Raw genomic sequence first — 19,597 nt, forward strand, 5'->3', positions numbered from 1 at the left:
CTTCTTCTTCTTCTTCTTCTTCTTCTTCTTCTTCTTCTTCTTCTTCTTCTTCTTCTTCTTCTTCTTCTTCTTCTTCTTCTTCTTCTTCTTCTTCTTCTTCTTCTTCTTCTTCTTCTTCTTCTTCTTCTTCTTCTTCTTCTTCTTCTTCTTCTTCTTCTTCTTCTTCTTCTTCTCCTTCTCCTTCTCCTTCTCCTTCTCCCTCTCCCTCTCCTTCTCAGCAGTATGCTATAATTTACAAAGTGATGACTCTTTGATTTAATTTCTATCCCACTCCCCATCTAAGCATTGTTTTTAATAGGCTTGACATTACATTTTCAATAGGCTTAACCTCCCCAACTAAAAAAATAATAATCAACAATTCTGGCCTCACCTCTTGTGATGATGTAATTATAATAGAGCCATAATTACAATAAAGCTTCAGCCCTTGGAGTTTTATTTTTTTTCAAAGGAAGTATATGGAAGGTTCTTATCATTCCCTCTCCTTACATAAATAAATAAAAAATGGAGTGATAAGGTGCATTGTTTTGTTGGAAAATATATCAATTTTTTTCCAGGGAAAAAAAGTAAGGTGGTCTGATAAAGAATTCCTACTCCAAAAATGCTGCGACGAATAACTATACTATCCAGGAAAAGTTGTTGCATGACTGGCTTGGACATTTATGCCAGCCCTTCTGTAAGTAGGGAAGTTTTCAGTCTTCTGGGCATTGTGCAGAACTAATAACATGGCTGATGATAACTAATTACAGATCTATGAATCTGCATGATTTGGTGAAACAATGGTGTTGCTAAGATCAAAGTAGGCAAGTGAGGTTATTATCTTGGAATGGGGAGGGGACTTGATAAGGAAAAAGGATTATTCAGTTCCTTTAAGGCAGAGCCTGTTTATTTTGCCTGCAAATCTTTATAAAATTACATTTGCACTAATGACATTGTATAAATAATACAGTTTAATTTTTTTGAAATCATATGAAAAGAAAGACCATTATTGTTTCCTTTTGTTTTGTACTGGTGAAAATATTCTCAATTGTTCAGGCTTAGTTTTATTACACTGAATTGCAACATTCAATAAAAAAATTCCCCAGAATATCTTGGAAGGTTAGAATTCAGCATTGGTTCAGAAGATTCAATGAAGTGTGAAATTTGAACAACTTGGTCATTCAAGACGTTTTAAAGATCAGGTCAGTTCACATCAGAATTTGTAAAAGTTCAATTGTTCAGTCATTCTTAGTGCACTTCTGGGTGTGGGAATGCTGTTTTTTTGCAATTTACAATGATTTTATGCTATAGAAATTAGAAATACAGGAAGATGTTACCAACTAGGATATAACCATTCTTCTCAATTGTCTCTGTCCAATTTTCTTCTTTTTTCATATGTGCAGGGAAGATACATTTATGTCAGTTGCAGATTGGTTTGACAATATCCCATAAATGCTATCTTTTGGTACGAACAAAAAGAAAAGACTGAAATTTAAGTTCTCGCACCCAAAATTCTCTTTCTCTCTTCAACTTTTCTTTTAACCTGGAAGTTTAAAACAATAGAAAAAGAGGGGCTAAGAAGAAGAGAGTGTGGGGTAGGCCAATTTATCCAGTGTTTTCTATTTACTAAATGTTGGATATCACAGATTACCTCTATAAGTTGCCTAAACTAAAAGAGGTGGCTCTATCAATTGTCATAAATGGGAAACCATAATGGATATAATAAGATAATCATGCCCTATGCATTAATTCACGTGTACTACTCAAAGACCTAAATTGGGGAAGAAAACCTGGGTATTCATTGAAGCTCATTCCCACACCTCTTAACCCACTTAGCTACATGGGTTTAGTATAAAGATCTGAAAGAGGTTTTTGAAGTCTTATTTATACACTAGGAGTCCCTAAAGCTATCTTTGACTCTATAGCTAAAGTTGGTGTGTGAGTTAGGACATAAACCAACAAATAAACATAGTTCCAACAACTGGAATTTTGAAGTGAGTTACCAAAGACCAATGGAATCAATCGGAATAGAGCTGGAAGGGGCCTTGGAGGTTTTCTAGTCCAGCCCCTGCTCAAGTAGGAGACCCTAAACCATTTCAGACAGGTGACTGTCCATTTTCTTCTTGAAAACCTTCAGTGATGAAGCACCCACAACTTCTGAAGGCAAGCTGTTCCACTGGTTAATTGTCCTTGCTGTTAGGAAGTTTCTCCTCTATTCCAAGTTGCTTCTCTCCTTGATTAGTTTCCATCTATTGTTTCTTGTCCTGCCGTCTGGTGCTTTGGAAAATAAATTGACCCCTTCCTCTTTGTGCCAGCCTCTCAAATATTGGAATACTGCTATCATATCTCCCCAGTCATTCTTTTCTCTAGACTAGTCAAATCCAAATCCTGCAACTGTTCATTTGTTTTACTTTCCAGGTCTCTAATTGTCTTAGTTGCTTTTCTTTGCACTTTTCCCAAAGTTTCTACGTCTTTTTTGTAGTGTGGTGACCAAAACTGGATGCAGTATTCCAGGTGTAGCCTTACTAAGGCTTTATAAAGCAGTATTAATACTTCACATGATTTTGATTCTATGCCTCTGTTTATACAACCAAGGATTGTATTAGCTTTTTTGGCTGCTGCAGCACACTGCTGCCTCTTGTTTAAGTGATCGTCCACTAGGGCTCCAAGTTCCACCTCACAGTTACTGTTTTTGAGCCAGGTTTCACCTAATCTGTACTTATACCTTTCGTTTTTCCTGCCCAGGTATAAAACCTTACTTTTCTCCACATTAAATTTCATGTTGTTGGATAGGGCCCATTGTTCAAGTCTGTCAAGATCTTTTGGATTCTGAGCTTGTCTTCTGGGGTGTTAGCTACTGCTGCCAGCTTAGTGTCATCTGCAAATTTGATGAGTTCTCCTTCTATTCATTCATCTAAGTCATTTATGAAGATATTGAAGAGTACTGGTCTAACACAGAACCTTGTGGTATCCCACTACTTACTTCCCTCCATGTAGATGTAGTACCATTAAGGACTACTAATTGAGTATGGTTTGTCAGCCAGTTACATATCCATCTGGTGGTGATACTGTCTATCCCACATTTTTCCAGCTTAATAAGAAGTAGGCTGTGGTCTACTTTGTTGGATGACTTGCTGAAGTCTAAATATACAATGTCCACACATTTCATTGGTCTACTAATTTAGTCACTTTGTCAAAGAATGAAATAAGATTGGTTTGACATGATCTGTTTTTAACAAACCCATGCTGGCTACTAATTATAACTTTATTTGTTTCTAGATGTTAGCAGATCTCTTTTTTGGTGATCTTTTGCAGTATCTTCCTCGGTATTGATGTTAGGCTGATTTGTCTGTAGTTTCTGGGCTCTGTTTTCCCTCCCCTTTTTTGAAGATGGGAACCACATCAGCTCTTTTACAATCCTCAGGTAATTCCCCATTGTTCCAGGATTTTTGAAATATATGGTACAATGGTTTTGAGATAACATCTGCTAGTTCCTTCAGAATTCTGGGATGTAATCCATCAGGTCCCAGTGATTTATATTCATAAAGATTAGACTGGTGTTCTCTAACCATTTTCTTGCTTATTTTAATTTTTATTTCTAGTTTGTCTTTTGGAGTAGTTGTTTTGGTATGTTGGGCTATAGTTTCTTTTTTTGTGAAGACTGATGCAAAAAGAATGAGTTAAGGAGTTCTGCTTTATCTGCTGCCTATTACTTCCTTGCCATTTTCTCTCTTAAGTGGAGATACAGTTTCCTTGACTTTTTCCTTATTATTTATAAGTTCAAAGAAACTTTTTTATTATCTTTGACTTTTGTTGCAATCTTTGTTCATTTTGAGCATTTGCTTTGGGAGGCGCTGGTCATGGCAAAGCAACAAGGGAGTCCATGCTTGGAGGATCTGACCCATACCGATCCACAGTAGCTGTCCCCATAGCCATGTTACATACCTTTACCATGGCCAGAACCTGACCACCCTTTCCATAATCTCCCCCATAAGGGCAGATCAGGCTCCACAAAAGAAAGAAAGAAAGAAAGAAAGAAAGAAAGAAAAGAAAGAAAAGAAAAGAAAAGAAAAGAAAAGAAAAGAAAAGAAAAGAAAAGAAAAGAAAAGAAAAGAAAAGAAAGAAAAACATGGAGTATGAAAAGAAACACAATATAGAGTAACAAAAAAGAAGAAATGAACAATCCAAACAAAGAACATGGCAACCAAGGCAGAGCAGAGCGATGCGTGTGGCATAAGTAAGCAGGGAACCTGTTCTGTTCGCGAGTCAAAGGCATTGAAACAAAGCGAGTAACAAAAAAACAAGTCTTCTTTATTGTAAGTCAGCAACAGAACAGAACCAAAATGGCGCGCAGGCCTTTTATAGTGTCCTTGCAAGGACAGCATCAACCAATCATTGCAGAGGCAGGAGACAGCCAGTCTGGTCCCGGGCAACCACGTGGTCTGCCCGGGACTCTCTGCAGCATTCTTGAGCCTGCTGAGTGATTTAGCAGGCCCAGGACATAACAGAACTGGTGAGTGAAAAATGCCTGTGAAGAAGCCCGGCAGGCACAAGTATCACAATGACCAAAACATTCCGGCATACAGGTCAACGTTGTCCCTCAAACAAAAGCTTCAGCCCAAGGTCATCCTCACCATCAGGGACTACAGTCCAAGTAACTCAATGGTCCTCAGCATCGGGTGGTGGGGAAGAAGAGTGAAGGCAGCTGTGATGAATCCAAGTATGAATCCTAGCAACCTTAACTGCTGTGTGAGTAGCAAGAAGAGCAATGAAGGGGCCGTTCTAGCATTCAGTTAAAGGGCCAGAATAAGTCCAGGACTTGATAAGCACCCAGTCACCAGGAAGAAAAGGATGGAGTGGATGATCAATCCCGGATGATGGAAGGCCTGAACAGCTTGAGAAATGGAAGAAACATTATTAGCAAGAGAGTGCATATATTCTCTGAGGGCCTGGTCTCCAAAACAGGGAGGGAAGTGGATAAGGAAGAATGGTAAAGAAAAGGCTGACTATATATGATCTCAAAGGGGGACAGGCCAAGAGATTGCTTAGGGTCAGTTCTTACATGTAGTGTCTGAACCCAAGTGAGGTGTGTTTCCTGGGCAAGCTTGGCAAGATGACATTTAAGAATGCCATTGGCCTTTTCCATGTGTGCCGAAGATTGGGGCATGTAGGTCAAATGAAGCTGCCAATCAATACCTAGGGCCTGAGACACCTGCTGGGTAATGTTAGAGATAAAGTGGGGTCCATTGTCAGAGCCAATGCCTTGGTATGGGAAGGAAAAACACGGAATAATTTCCTTCAGGAGGACCTTGACCACCTCATGTGTTTTGTTAGTACGGCAGGGAAAGGCCTCAATCCATTCAGAAAAAGCTTCCACAAAAACTAGCAAGTACCTAAAACCCTGTTTCCTTGGCAACTCAGTAAAATCAACCCCCAAAAAACTAGCAGGAGCATGGCCAGCCCTAAGCCTTCCCAAGGGGAACTTAATAGTTTTGACAGGATTATAATGCTGACACATCACATATTGCTTGATTGTTGTGAAGGCCTTGTCATAGATCCCAGGACAAATATAGTCCTTTATAAGAAACTCAGCCATGGCCTTGTAGCCCCAATGAGTGCTAGCATGCAATTCTCATAAGAGGGCCCATAATTCATGATCCGGGAAAAGGCATTTCCTATCCTTCTCCAGCCAACACCCATGATAAACAGTATCTATTTTATAAGCTCTGTGCCTATCCTATGAAGTGTATGTCAGAGCCGGCACAAACAAATGTGAAGGTACAAGCACACCCATATACCAAGGGGACAGGGGACCTGAAGTGGCAGACTTTGTGGTGCAGTTGGCCAAGGCATTTCCCCTTTCATGTTTAGTATCATCCTTACCATGGGCCCTCACATGCATGAAAGCCATCTTGTGTTCCCACAAACAGCATCCAGTTGCCTTAAAATGTACTGTCCATATTTAACAGGGATGCCTTCCATAAGGCCCCATATACATGTATAACACTAAAAGCAAATTTACTGTCTGTAAATATATTAACAACTGCACCGTCTGACAATTCCAAGGCCCTCGTCAAGGCAATGAGTTCAGCTTTCTGAGCTGAGGTACTTACAGGGAGAGCTGCTGCTTCCACTACCTGATCCAATGCGAACATGGCATAGTCAGCTAGCCTTTCTCCCTGTCTCATAAAACTGATGCTGTCTGTATACAGGTCCCTGTCTGCATCCTCTACAGCTGGTCAGTTAAATCTGGCCAGCCAGAAAGCACTCCTGTAATAGTTTGCACATAATCATGATCACCATCCTGTTCCAGTTGGAGAAGAAAGATTGCTGGATTGAACCTGCCACTGTGCTTAATATGAACTTGTGGGTTGTCAGGGAATGCAATATGATACTGCTCCAGACAGGAGGCTGTAAGCCAATGCCCCCCCTTGGATGCTAACAAGTGCTGGATGGAATGAGGTATATTTCACTGTGATAGGAACCCCAAACGTTAATTGTTCAGCAGCCTCCAAAAGGAGAACAGCAGCCACTGCAGCCCAAAAGCATGTCAGCCATCCTTGAGCAACAGGATCAAGTTGTTTGGAGAACTAGGCTACTGGGTGAGGCCAAGTACCAAGGGTCTGAGGAAGGACTCCAGCAGCTACCCCCTTGCTTTCAGCCACAAACAAGGTGAACGGTTTAGTGACATCAGGAATGCCAAGGGCTGGAGCATTGACTAAAGCAGTTTTAATGTTATCAAATTCCACCTGACAATCCTTGGTCCATTCTTAGGGTTCTCTACCTGAGTCTGTGGTGGTCTGATACAAGGGCTTAGCCATTAGAGCAAAGTTTAGAATCCAAATATGGCAGAAACCTGCCATTCCCAAGGAAAGCCAAAGCTGGTGCCTAGTACTAGGTGGTTTAAGGAGGCACAAAGTCTGGATCCTTTCCAGGGATAATTTTCTAGTTCCTTGTGATAGAATATAACCTAAATACTGAACCTCCTGCTGGACAAGCTGGACTTTAGTACGGGAAACGTTATAACCCAATAACAAAGGGAATTTAACAAAGGATTGTTAACAGAATTCAAAAGACAATTGCCTTCAGTGGAGGAAGCTATTAGCAAGTCATTGACATGTGTAATACCACAGCAGTGCTGTTCTCTACAGGTTGCCATGTGACTAGATCAGTGGCCAGGACATTGCCAAAGTAGAACAGTCCAGCAAAGTTGCTGCCACTGAAAAGCAAAGAGGGGCTGGCTAACAGGAGCCAAAGGGACACAAAAGAAAGCATCTTTCAGATCAATAACTGTGTACCAGGTAAGATACCTAGTTGAGAAATCAGCATATAGGGGTTAGGCACTATTTGATGCAGTGTCACAGTGATCTGATTAATGGCTCTTAAGTCTTGCCAGAAATGGATAGAGTTGTCCAGCTTTTTGACGGGCCAGATCAGTGTATTATAAGGACTGACAGTTTCTCTGAGAAGCCCATAAGCAAGAAAATTAGTAATGAGGGGCTCTAACACCTGTAAAGCCTCCAGGCTAATTGGATATTGATGAATGGAGACTGGCAGCACATTAGGGTGCAAGGCTACTTCCACCAGACCTGTGTTAATAACCTGGCCAGGGACCTCCAAATACATCACATTGAAATCAACAAAACAATCCAACAGACCAGGGCATTCCTCAGGTGAGGAGAGTGTCCTCAGGCGAGGACAGTTGGAGAGTCAGGACGTGCTAGGCTTGTTCAGGGGGAACTGACAATTCAACCCGGTCTCCTTGGAAGGAGATGGTTGCTTATAGCTTAGCAAGCAAATAATGCTCTAAAAAGGGCATAGGGCAGTCTGGAAGGTAAAGAAATTGATGAGTAAGGTGAGTATCACCTAAAGAGCATTCCAAAGGGTCGAGTATTGCAGCTGATATAGATTGGCCACTGGCTCCAATGACATGGAACATTTGTGAGGAAGGGTTTCCAAGGGGCTTATTTAATACCGAATGTGATGACCCTGTATCAATCAAAAAGGGTATTGTTTTCCCTCCAACTTTGAACTTTACCAGGGCTGCAGAGGGAGAATCATCCATAAGGGCAGGGAGACAAAGGCCCCCCAGCCCCTGACCCCCCCTAGAATTTAAAGTGTGATTGTGGAGCAGCACACAATTGGGAAGGAAACGTAAAGGACATTCCCTGCTCCAGTGGCCAAATTTCTTATATATATGACACTAGTCCTGTCTTAGGGCAGAAGACTGCATTGGATGTTCTGGGGGTGCCTCCTGAGAGGGCCCTACTGCTCCTCACCATCCTCTTCTGCAAGTCCCACTTCTTCCCCCTCCCACTAGGGGTGCCCATTGTAGAGCTTGAGCCAGCAAAACAATGCTTCATTTTTTATTCCCTTTTAACCCCTTTTGCTGTTACTTCTGGTCTTGATACATAGGTTTTATAAGCTACTTCCAACAATTTTCCTATTGGGTCAGCTGAAACCCCCTCCAGCTTCTGTAATTTGTGCCTAATATCTGGAGTGCTCTGCCCAATAAAGAGCATGTTCACCAGGGGGGAGTTTTCTGGAGCTTCTGGATCCAAATCACTACACTTCCAGAAGGCTTGGTAGAGGCACTCAAGGAAGTCACTAGGGCTTTCAGATGGCAACTGACGAACATCATTAATTTTGCCCAAATTCTTCTGTTTAGGGATAGCAGTGCTTTCATAAGAATCAATGACCCATCTAGGGTCAGTTTCAGGACAAAGGACCTTCCTTTCTTCAGCTAACTTTTTAGCAGCATTTCCTACCAGATGCCTTTCCTCTGTTGTTAAAAAGACATCCAGCATGGCTTGGAGGTCTGCCCAGTTAGGGTTATGAGTTTGAATAATGGACAGAGCCAATTCAGAATATTTATGTGGGGCTTAAGTGTAAGAACCTAATTGGTCCTTCCATGCATAAAGGTCAGATGTGGAGAAGGGGGTATGAATCAGGACCTTATTAGTGTCCCCCCTTCCAATGACTACCACCTCTGTGAGAGGGTAAATCCCCTTATAAGGTGGTGGAGCAGAAGCTAAAGCAGGAAAAGGTGGTGTGGTGGGAGTTTGCCACAATCCACAGTCTTTAAGCATCCGCTTATTCTTTTGTAAGATCCAAAAAAGTGCATAGTAAGCTTGCTGATCATTATCCATGCCTCTTTGAGCATAGTCTCCCATGGTTTCAAAAACACCTAAATCTATGGATCCCCCTTTGGGCCAAACAGTGGGCATGACCTGGCACCAGAGAGCATTGTACTTAATTTCAATTTTTTATATCCTGATGGGTTTTAAGCTTATCAAAGTTTTCATAACACACTGAAGGGGGCTGAGGGCACATCCCTTCTTTTTATTCATTCTAACAGGCTTTCCTTGGGTTGAGCCCATGTGTCTAAGTCAGTCACACCACCTCCTCAGCCTGTTGGGCCACAAGAGATCCACCGACCTTCCTTGCAATGTGAACATCTCTGGTCAATGGCTCAATGGCCTAGCAGGGATCATGGACAGCTAAGATCGGTATCATGCCTAGGCCTGGTCAACAGCGGGAAATATATAAAGAGCACCCACAAACCTCAGATTTCAACACTTACAACCTGTTGAAGCATGAGAGTACAAGGTTGGCTCCCTTGCTTTCTAAACACACCCAACCATGGGGAGGTCTTGTTGCGGTTAAGGCCAACCCTTCCGTCCAGCTCTGATCAACAGTGGGATATGACTCAGGGAAGCAAGCACACTTTTACACACATACACACACACACCCCTAGGCAAGCCTGTACAATAAAGCAATAGTGTGTCTTACCTTATCTTCAGCCCTCCTGAGTATGCAGGAACCAAGTAAAAGGCAACCAAAAAGAAAAAAAAAACTGGTTCCTGTTTAAAAGCCGCAGTGAAGAGTCAAGAAGGGGGGCACCTCCAGGAAATCCCAGAGTGCGCTTGGTGCCTTCCCCTTTCCTGAGCCTCCCTAGGACCAAGCACCTCTCCTGGAAGCCTAGCTCACCAAAAATGTTGTGCAGGCCCTGAGGTATTGCTTAATAAAAAAGTACAGGAAAGTTGCCTTAAAGCGTTATGTTTTTATTCAGCTGAACAAGATGGGCCCCTCTAAAAGAGAGAAAGCCCTGAATGACAGACAATCCCTATTTTATACTTTTTGATTACATAAGCAATCCACCCAGCAAAGCTTACACACATAAGATAAAGACTTCACCCAGAAAGGCTGGCACACTATAGATAAGAAGGGAGAAAGCAGAAGTAGCTAAAATTGTTCCCTTTTGGGTGTTTCCCTAAAGACACCGTATGTTCCCAGGTGGGTTGGGACATTGGGTGTTTTCCTTGCTATCATTTCATGACCCTGCATCTATGACTCTACAAGTGCCCAAGGACAGCAGGGCCATCTGCCATATTCACAATTCATACTTTCTATGCTGCCCCCTAATTCTGGGTCAACAATTCCTGTAGAGATGTAGTGATCTTTTATGTATAATGCAACTCCACCTCCTCTTTTGTTAGGTCTGTTTCTTTTGAATAGTTTGGATCCTTCCATCATCTGTACAATCCAGTCATGAGTTTCATCCCACCATGTTTCAGTAATGGCACCTATGTTGTATAATAGTACTTCAAGTTCACCATGTTTGTTTCCTAAACTTTGAGCATTCGTGTATAGGCATTTAAGTCCTTTGTGGGTCTTGGGTATACTTCCTATATTTTGGGGTTTATTTGTTATATCTACTATTTTGTAAATGGGTTTTCTATCCTTTCCATCACTCTCTACTTCATTGTTTTTTTCCTTTTTTCTTCTTCTTTCTCTTTACTCCCTACCTGCTTGTATGATTAGTTATCTAATGGTTTTTGCTTGGAATTAGGTTCTAAAGGTTTTGAAGAGTGCCCTCCTCCCCCTCAATTTTAGTTTTAAAGCCCTTGTGATAAGATCAGCTAGCCATTTTCCAAATACATTATTTCTGGTTCTTATGAGGTTCACTCCATCCCTTGCTAATATATGTATTAGCATATACCTTGATAATATATGTAGCTCAAGGTAGAACTTTGGAGTTCTTGTTTTTCTCTGAGCTTGGTTGTTTGTTTGAAGATATTTCATTATCCAATTTAGTAACATCACCAGTGCAAGTAGAATGAGGTTTGTTCCCTGTTTAAAAGTAGCAGCTTGCCCTGCCACCAGCCAATGTCCAAGCAAGCAAAAGGATTAATACCAGAAAAACAATCAAGCACAAAACAACACCCTAATCAATGAACTATCGGGGTAAACTGCTTCCTCCCCCAAACCTGGTAGTTTAAACTACTATGTATAAACAGGGAGGAAACTCCACATTCACTGATGATGTTACATAACTGGGTAATAAAACATTTGTGAGTAAACAGCTTAACTCAGAGAGCACCAAGGACTCCACTCATATAAATCTTCCCATTTTCAGCAACTCTTGTGGAACAGGATCCACAGGATCCCCAAATTCTGAAAACATTTTAGTGTATGTGTAAACTCCTTTCAGATTCTCATGCTAAAACATGCAAATATTTGTCAAGAATTGATGTGGATATTGTGAGCAGGACTTGCCAGCATGGCCACCTCCATATTAGATGAGCTCCTTAGGAACTAAAGCCATTAACTGAATGCAATCCATTTTTCTAGACAAAACATTATTACAAAACATCAACACTATCCTATCTGAGTTTTTAATCATGACTATAGAATCAATGATCAGTCTCCCACATCTGGCCAAACCCCCCCAAAAAAACGCCAAACAAGGTAAAAAACAGGAACAAATCACAAAAATGGCCAAATCCAGTATCCATTCATCAAAACTTACTCAACTTTCACAAATTCCAGGGAGCTCAGAGATAAATGGTGGTGTGCGAAAATGAGCACTTTAAATATCATGTTTGCAATTTGAAATGTAGAAGTCTAATCAGGGCTTTTTAGAAGAAGAGAAAATGATTACATAAACAAAACATACAATTTAGTAACAAAAATATTTGATCAATTACAAAATATTAAAAAATAGCTGCTCTATTTAGTTTTAGTTCCTGGCAATAGGGACAGAAATCCTTTGAGAAAGAGAGAGATGTGGGGTGGGGAGAGGGAAGTATTTAAAATGTGCATGAGAAAAATCATTCCAGGTTTATTCCTTTGATGTGGACTTCAGAGTATGGCTTCATAAAGCAGTCTGCACAACAACCAAGACTGGATTTTTATTTTATTTTTTGGGAATGCTATTCTACAAAATTTAGAGGCTACTTTAAACAACAAAACTGCTTGGGTTTAAATTTATGCTACCCTTAGAGACAAACATAATTAAAGCAAATTTAAAATTCATTAAGTGAAAGAGATAAAACTTTGAAACACACACACAGAAACACACAAGCTTTATGGGTTTTTTAGAAAAGCACAGTGGTACTTTTTTTTGTCCTTTACCCTATTAAAAAGAAAAGCTATGGGGCCTAGTTCTGTCATGGCGAGAGCAGGCAGTTGGATACGGTAATGCATGCCTGAAGCCTTCACCAAAGATGATAAGCCTGCATGAATTTTACGAGTTTCAGTATCAAGGTTGCCCTCGCCCAAGGGATTTAAGAATAAGGGGGGGAAAAAAGAGAAGGCAGATGTATGAATAACTGGCATTGTAAATCTTCACTGTGGCAACCTACAGCTAGAAAAAGTCTGTGATGGGTTCATGACTGGAGAAGAAAGCGGCACAGCAGAATGTGAGTGGATTTTCTTCAGCTACTTAATACACTGCTTAGACCAGCTTGAGTGTTTGTGTGTGTGCACGTGTGTACACACGCACATGAGAGAAAGAAAGAGAGAATATATGTGTGAATGTATATGGGAGAAGAGGATTGTATTTGTGCAATTTGTAGATGAAGTTGCTGGTATTATACTGCTTATTAGCTTCCAGATAAGGGTACACTGTGGAAAAAAACATCATTTAGTTGTACTTTTAAGTGTCTGTTGGGGGAAAAAAAAGATTGAAGGGAGAGGTGTTCCAATTTATTCAAGCACATAACACCATGAAGCAAATTGGACACTCAACAACACAGCACAAGGTCACTGCGGAAGTCACAAGAGTGGGGTGGGTGTAGATAGCTGGAGGTAGAAAACAGATCATGATAAATAGCTTCCCATTCTGCAAAATCTAGTAGTTAATGAAAATAAGATGCATTTGAGTTCTCAGTGAACACCTGACTCTCTCTCTCTCTCTCTCTCTCTCTCTCTCTCTCTCTCTCTCTCTCTCTCTCTCTCTCATGCTCAGGTCCTGCTGATGTATGAAAGCAAAGCGCTGGCTCTAATTGCACAATTATAAAACGGAAATGATGCAGATTTGGCAATACAGAGAAAGGAGGCAGCTCAATAACATTGTTTAATAACAAGCAAATAAAGCTCAGAGGGGAAAGAGGTGACAATTTCTGCTTTAGGCTCATTAAGGAGCCTGAAACATATTGTAAAAGAGTGATATTTAATTATGGAATGGACTGATAATATGGAGCAGGGCCTCTTTGGGAGAAATAGACCCCTGTGCTCCTAAGAGGTAGCAGTTCCCTCCAAACATCAATTACCATGATTATCAAGCCAGGGCTTTAAAAAACGCACCCGCCTTAGTATTCCATCAGTGACCCATAAACAGGCCCTGGCAGAAGCAGGGGCTAAATTTATGGGCATTGGCAGCCAGACCCAGGTGGGGGAAAAAAGAATCTCCACCACTCACCTCAGAACAGTAGTATGGAAGGAGAAACAAGAAAGAAAGAAAGAAAAATTTGTCTTCTGCCCTGCCAAAAGAGCAATTTATTACTAAGCGTTTGCTGGAGACAGCATGTGTTGGCCTGCTGCCTTTTCCCCCCTCTGTTGACTGCCTGAATGAGAAATGGGAGCATATTAACCATCTTATGGATTACAAAGGATAGCTTGGCATGGTCCCATCAAACTTAGTGGTGCTCAGGTGGGTCAGAAGTCAAGAGAGAACATTAGCAGCAGAGATTTAGAATATGGTGCATTTTTTTTAACCTTAACTGCTGGGAAAAGAGGATCACTTTATTTCTTTGATCAAGAAATCATTTACGCTGGAAAGACATTATAAGCAGGGCCATAGCATCCACCTTAGAGCAGATGAAGGAATTTCTAATAGGGTGAAAAAAGAATATTCTTCTTAGGAAGCTGACTTCTATTCCCAAATTAATGGTAAATCATTGTTCAGTTTGCTACTTTATAAACTAGCTGCCTTCCTATTTCAAAATAACAATGAAAGAACAAAGATAGTCAATCATAGAAAGAAACAAATAATATTTAATCAAAGATTAGTTCCTCTTTTACCTTTGAAACAGCCTATATACTAAGGTGACCAACTTTTTTACAATGAAAAGGACACAAATAAATTGAAGAAAAAAATATCGTAAATAAAAGAAACATTTTATTCATTGCAACAATAATATAGAATACACTATAATATGATAAATGCATAATAAAAAACATTTGTAACAATAACATTTTATATTGTAATTATGCTTACACGCCTATTAATTATTATTTAAATGAGTACTTTTCCATTGAATAAATTTTTTTTGTCAATGTATCATCTTCTAACAATATATTGGAAATATCTGAACAAGAAATATCCTTCATATTGAATTTTACAGCAAGTGCTGCAGCTAGAGTATCAACATTATTGCCCTAGCAGGGCTGAAGATCAAGATAAACTTACCGTGGCATCACCGCTCCAGTCTCCTACAGGTATCTTTGGGACTAACTAGGAGATGGTGTAGTTGGGTAGCAGGGAGGGGTGCAAAGTTCCTGCCAATTCGCTTTCGCTGCAGACAACTTGCATGTGCAAAGTTTGCCGGCTGGGTGTTTTGGTGCGCTCAGCAGCAATTCCTATTGGCTTTCGAAAGCCAATAGGGGGAGTATCACAGCTCATGCAAAAGTTGAAAAAAACCCATCAAAAAAAGGTGACGGAATGCCATTCTGAGTGTTCTATGAGAAAAAAAAGCCCTGCAGATTAGTCTTCAAATATCAAAAAGGAGGACATGTAGGAGGACACTTTTCGAGGGAGGACAGAACTTACAAAAGGAGGACTGTCCTCCCTAAAGGAGGACGGTTGGTCACCTTATATATACTAAGAGTCAAGCCCAGTGGATGCTATCTATTCCCAAACTTTTCTACATATTTTGCAATGCAAGCAAAGGAATGGTAGAGGATCTCGGATTTTCTTTGATTTAATCTTGTGTTTCTCAATTTCAGCACTTTAAGATTTATGGACTTCCAGCTTCCAGAATTCCCCAGCCAGCCATAAATAATCAAACTTGACCAATTTTTCCAAGTAAGAATCTTTTTGTTCATGTTATTTCATGTGAATCTCAAGATGAATTTATGTTACTCATGAAATATAATATTGTCTTGAAAACAAACTTTTAAAGGAGAATATTTGTAGCTCAGGATTGACATGAAGGGTCCTTGGTGCTCTCTGGGTGTGCTTGTTCTCTTGCAGATGTTTCATTACCCAAACTAGGTAACATCCTCTCTTCTAGTAAGGAATGCAGTTTGCTGTCAGTTTATATTCTAGAGGCTTGCCTGTCAGTGTTGGTGGGTGTGATCTTAGAGATTCTTTGGTTGGGCTGTTTGATGTTGGCTTCTTTGGCAGTTTCTTTATTGGAGTATTGTTTACTTGATTGTTGGTCTGATGTTAACCTTGGAGTTAATCTATGCTGGTATGGGTGCTGATTTCTGGTGGTGCTTGGGTTGTTTTGTTCCTTTTGGGGCTGGGTGATAGTCTCTTTTGCATAGTTTATAGATGTTGTTAATGTCTCTGTGTAAACAACAAACTTTGTAGTGCAATCTGGTTAAAGAAGGAAAAAATCTTAGCTTTTGGGGGACTGAATGTACCTCCCAATTGCTATGGCTGTGGACTAGACTTGGTTGCTTTTATAGGATGCCCAGAGTAAGAAAAAGGCAGGGTTAGCAAGCAAACTTTTTAATATTCTCAGAAAGGCATTTGTATCTTTTTCTGTGTTAGCAATCCCACTTCTTACAACTTTATAAATTAGTAGCTTGTATCATTGTTAGTATTCTAATAGCATACTTTGATTTTGTCCTTGTTTTTCATATATAAATTCTGTAAGCTGCCTAGATTTTGGCTGGGTCCAGGTGGTCATATTTCATGTTTAATAGACAAAAAAGAAACTGCTAGAATGGAGGGTCTGCTCAGTGCTTTTTTTGTAAGAAAAAAGGTGCTGGAACTCACATCTTGTTAATCTTTTATTTAAAAAATATATATTCAGTTCTTAACATAAATTTAATTTATTGTATTTAAGGCAAATGTTCATAGTAAATTTTACATAAAAATTTAAAAAAGATTTTCAATTCACCAACAATTTTTTAAAATAAATTATTTACCTTTTGCACATAGTCAATCACTGTACACACACCCACACACATCAGTGTAATGAAACATAACTGTCGCTGCCTGCAGTAAGCACTCAGCACGCGACCACATGACGAATCATAAGCCGAACAGTGCCACAAGCAGAACAGCGCCATCACAACCAGCATGGACGAAGTACGCATGCATAGGACTCGACACACAAGCAGCCCGCATGCACAATTTTAATAATTTTGCTGCCAACCTGCTAAGGTTGACAAGGTGATTCAAGTCCAAACATCAAATTTTCAAAAGTTACTTTTAAAACTTGGAAAATCCGTCGAAAAAAGGTGCCGGAACTCCATTCCAGTGCATTCTGTGACAAAAAAAGCACTGCACTTGCTTATTTTCAGGGTTCTTATTTTCCAAGCAATTCAATATCCAGCTATCTCTGTAGATCTCCTCTAGCAACTTTAATTCTATATGGGAGGATACCAGAAAACCTTTTCTTGGTCTGACAAGTATGTCTCTTGAATAGAATAGAATAGAATAGAATAGAATAGAATAGAATAGAATAGAATAGAATAGAATAGAATACTTCATTGGCCAAGTGTGATTGGACATACAAGGAATTTGTCTCCAGTGCATAAGATACCCAGTGGATATCTCTTTTGATATACACAATACCATATCTCCTCTAATTTCTTCCATAACTATTCCTATTCCTTGTCACAGCAATGTCTGTTCTCAGATACCAGCGCAAATGTTTCCTGGCTGTGGATATATAGCTGGCAATAGGGCAGTTTATAATGGCACAACTTTCTAATGTGTTGGTAAGCTGCTGGCATGGCAATTGCAAATAGTGATGTCCTTTTACAGAAAAGAAGACTAGGTATATGAAAAATGCAGAATAAATTCATGCTATTCATCAGGGACTGTGATGGGGAATCTAGTAGACCAGATTCCCTCAAGGGAGAGGGTGCATTCCAGAGGAGAAAGAGGTAACTCAGTTCAGATAATCTGTGTAAAAGACGGTGAAGACAGCTCTCCCCTAAAAGTTCCCAGATGTAGGGAATAGGCTTCTTCTTCAGTTTGACATGATTCTGTCTATAGAAATGCAACAACAACAAAAATTGCTTGGAAGATTTATGTCTTTCTTGGTTTGGGGGGAGGGGCTGACATCAATCTTGCAATCTTTTTCCCACATCAAATATTCTGGGTACTATTAGGCAGATGCTGTCTTCACCCCTTTTTCCCCACACTATTTGAACTGAATTGTCTCTTATTTCTTTGAAATGCACCTTCTTTCTCCTGGGAATCTGGCCCACTACATTATATCACAAGGACCACTTGACTGAGTCATCATTTATCACTAAGATATTGTATCATGTCTATATTAATATGTATATGTGTCTGCAAAACATTTGATTGACCCCAGGGTCCTTTGCAACATTGACATCTTTATGATGTGTGAACTTCAACTCCCAGCACTCCCCAGCTAGAATGCTGGCTCATCTTAGAGATGCCATACTTGGGAAACACTGTTGTAATTACTCTATTATTAATACCAGTTGCCATTAAAATGGTTTCAAACTCTTCAAAAGTTGTATGATTACTGCAGATCATTTATCACTTCTAACATATCCATGCTATAAAGACAAACCATAAATTTAAACTGGAACAGGTCTTTCCTCTTTGCTGACAAAATTTCACTTCTTGCTACAAATTAATCTCAGCATAAGAAAGCCCCTAGCAAAACACATTACAAATTGTTTATATATACAAACACATGACAACATTAGAAACCATCCTTCTCAGTCTGTTGTCCTCCAGATTTGTTTGGTCAATACCCATAAGCCCTAGCTGAATGCCAATGGCCATATTATCTGGGGATTATGGTGACACTATCCAACATATGAATGGTAAATAGAATTTAATAACCAGAATAAAATCTTAGATTTTTCTCTTTTCTAACCATGAGAAATTCTTGCCAAGCACATACACAAACACACAGAAGAACCTTGAGCTCATGAGCATTTTGGATAAAATTGTCCCTTCTGTTCTTTTTAATACTTGATATCTCCAGTGTAATCATGAAATAGCAGTTACTTATTTATCTCACGTCTTGCTCCTTGATAGCTACCCGGTTCTGCCGGCATGACCTCTGAAGCACGCACATTAATTTTACTTCAGTATTTCTATAGCATCAATTAATAAAAACTGACTACGTTTTCAACAAACACACATGTACTGATAAATGAGGGTCCTGACTTAATTGCTCTGTAAATTGAGAGCTCACAGTGGTGACAACAGAGAATAGTTTTAATATTTAAAAACTCATTAAATTTGTGTACATTCTGCATAATTAAAGACGCACAACCACTTTTAAGAGCTAATTCAAAATTAATTTTGAAATGTATATTTCAGACAATGGAGTTTTTGAAAAGTTTATAAAAATATTTTAATGATTCAGTAAGCCACTGATTTTTCATTTTTTTCAGTTGTTCTCTTAATTAATTAGAAGATATACAGTATATGCATATTCTAATATAGTGTATATTCTAATGCATATAAACAATATTCCATGTTTTTGTAGTTTAGGGATTTTGGTGTTTGTGTGCTTGTTTTTTTGCATTCCTACCTTGGACACAAGATGTTAGTCTACTTATTTAAAAAACTTAACAGTCAGTTTGGGGATATAAATGTGTGTATGCTGTGTGCTTCCCCCCAATTATAGTCTAGATACAATTAAATCTAATTGCAAATGCTGTAACATAGTACAGATAAAGCTTGTTCAGATGAAGCAAGGTGTAATATATGTAAAATTTTGCTTTCTGAATTTATATAACAATAAATTTGTTATATGGAAATGAAACAGTTTCAAAACTTGCAGAAAACATATTGTACTTTCACAAATGTTGCTTTCTCTTCTTTTTTCTTATAAAATTTAGTTATAACTGCAATTCATTTAACACTTTCTAGAGCTAATAAGAATAACCTTCATTTTAGATTTATATTTTAGTTTGGATCTAGACCCCATATTCAAGAAATATGGAGGTTAGGCACCAGAGTCTGGTGTGCATGTGTTAGTTTGTGTTGAGGATAGGAATGAATTATAGCTCTTTCTCCTTCAGAACAGGCTAAATAAGATTTGTAAGGTTGATAATATCTGCTAATAACTGAAAAGTATATCTCATTTCTTTTACATTTCTAAAATTCTAAAACATTCATTTGGAGTTTACAGCTAGGGAAATTTCTGAAACTTTTCAGCCA

Source organism: Protobothrops mucrosquamatus, unplaced genomic scaffold (genome assembly GCF_001527695.2).
Source record: "Protobothrops mucrosquamatus isolate PMUCROS unplaced genomic scaffold, P.Mucros_1.0 scaffold327, whole genome shotgun sequence".
NCBI classification, from domain to species: Eukaryota; Metazoa; Chordata; class Lepidosauria; order Squamata; family Viperidae; genus Protobothrops; species Protobothrops mucrosquamatus.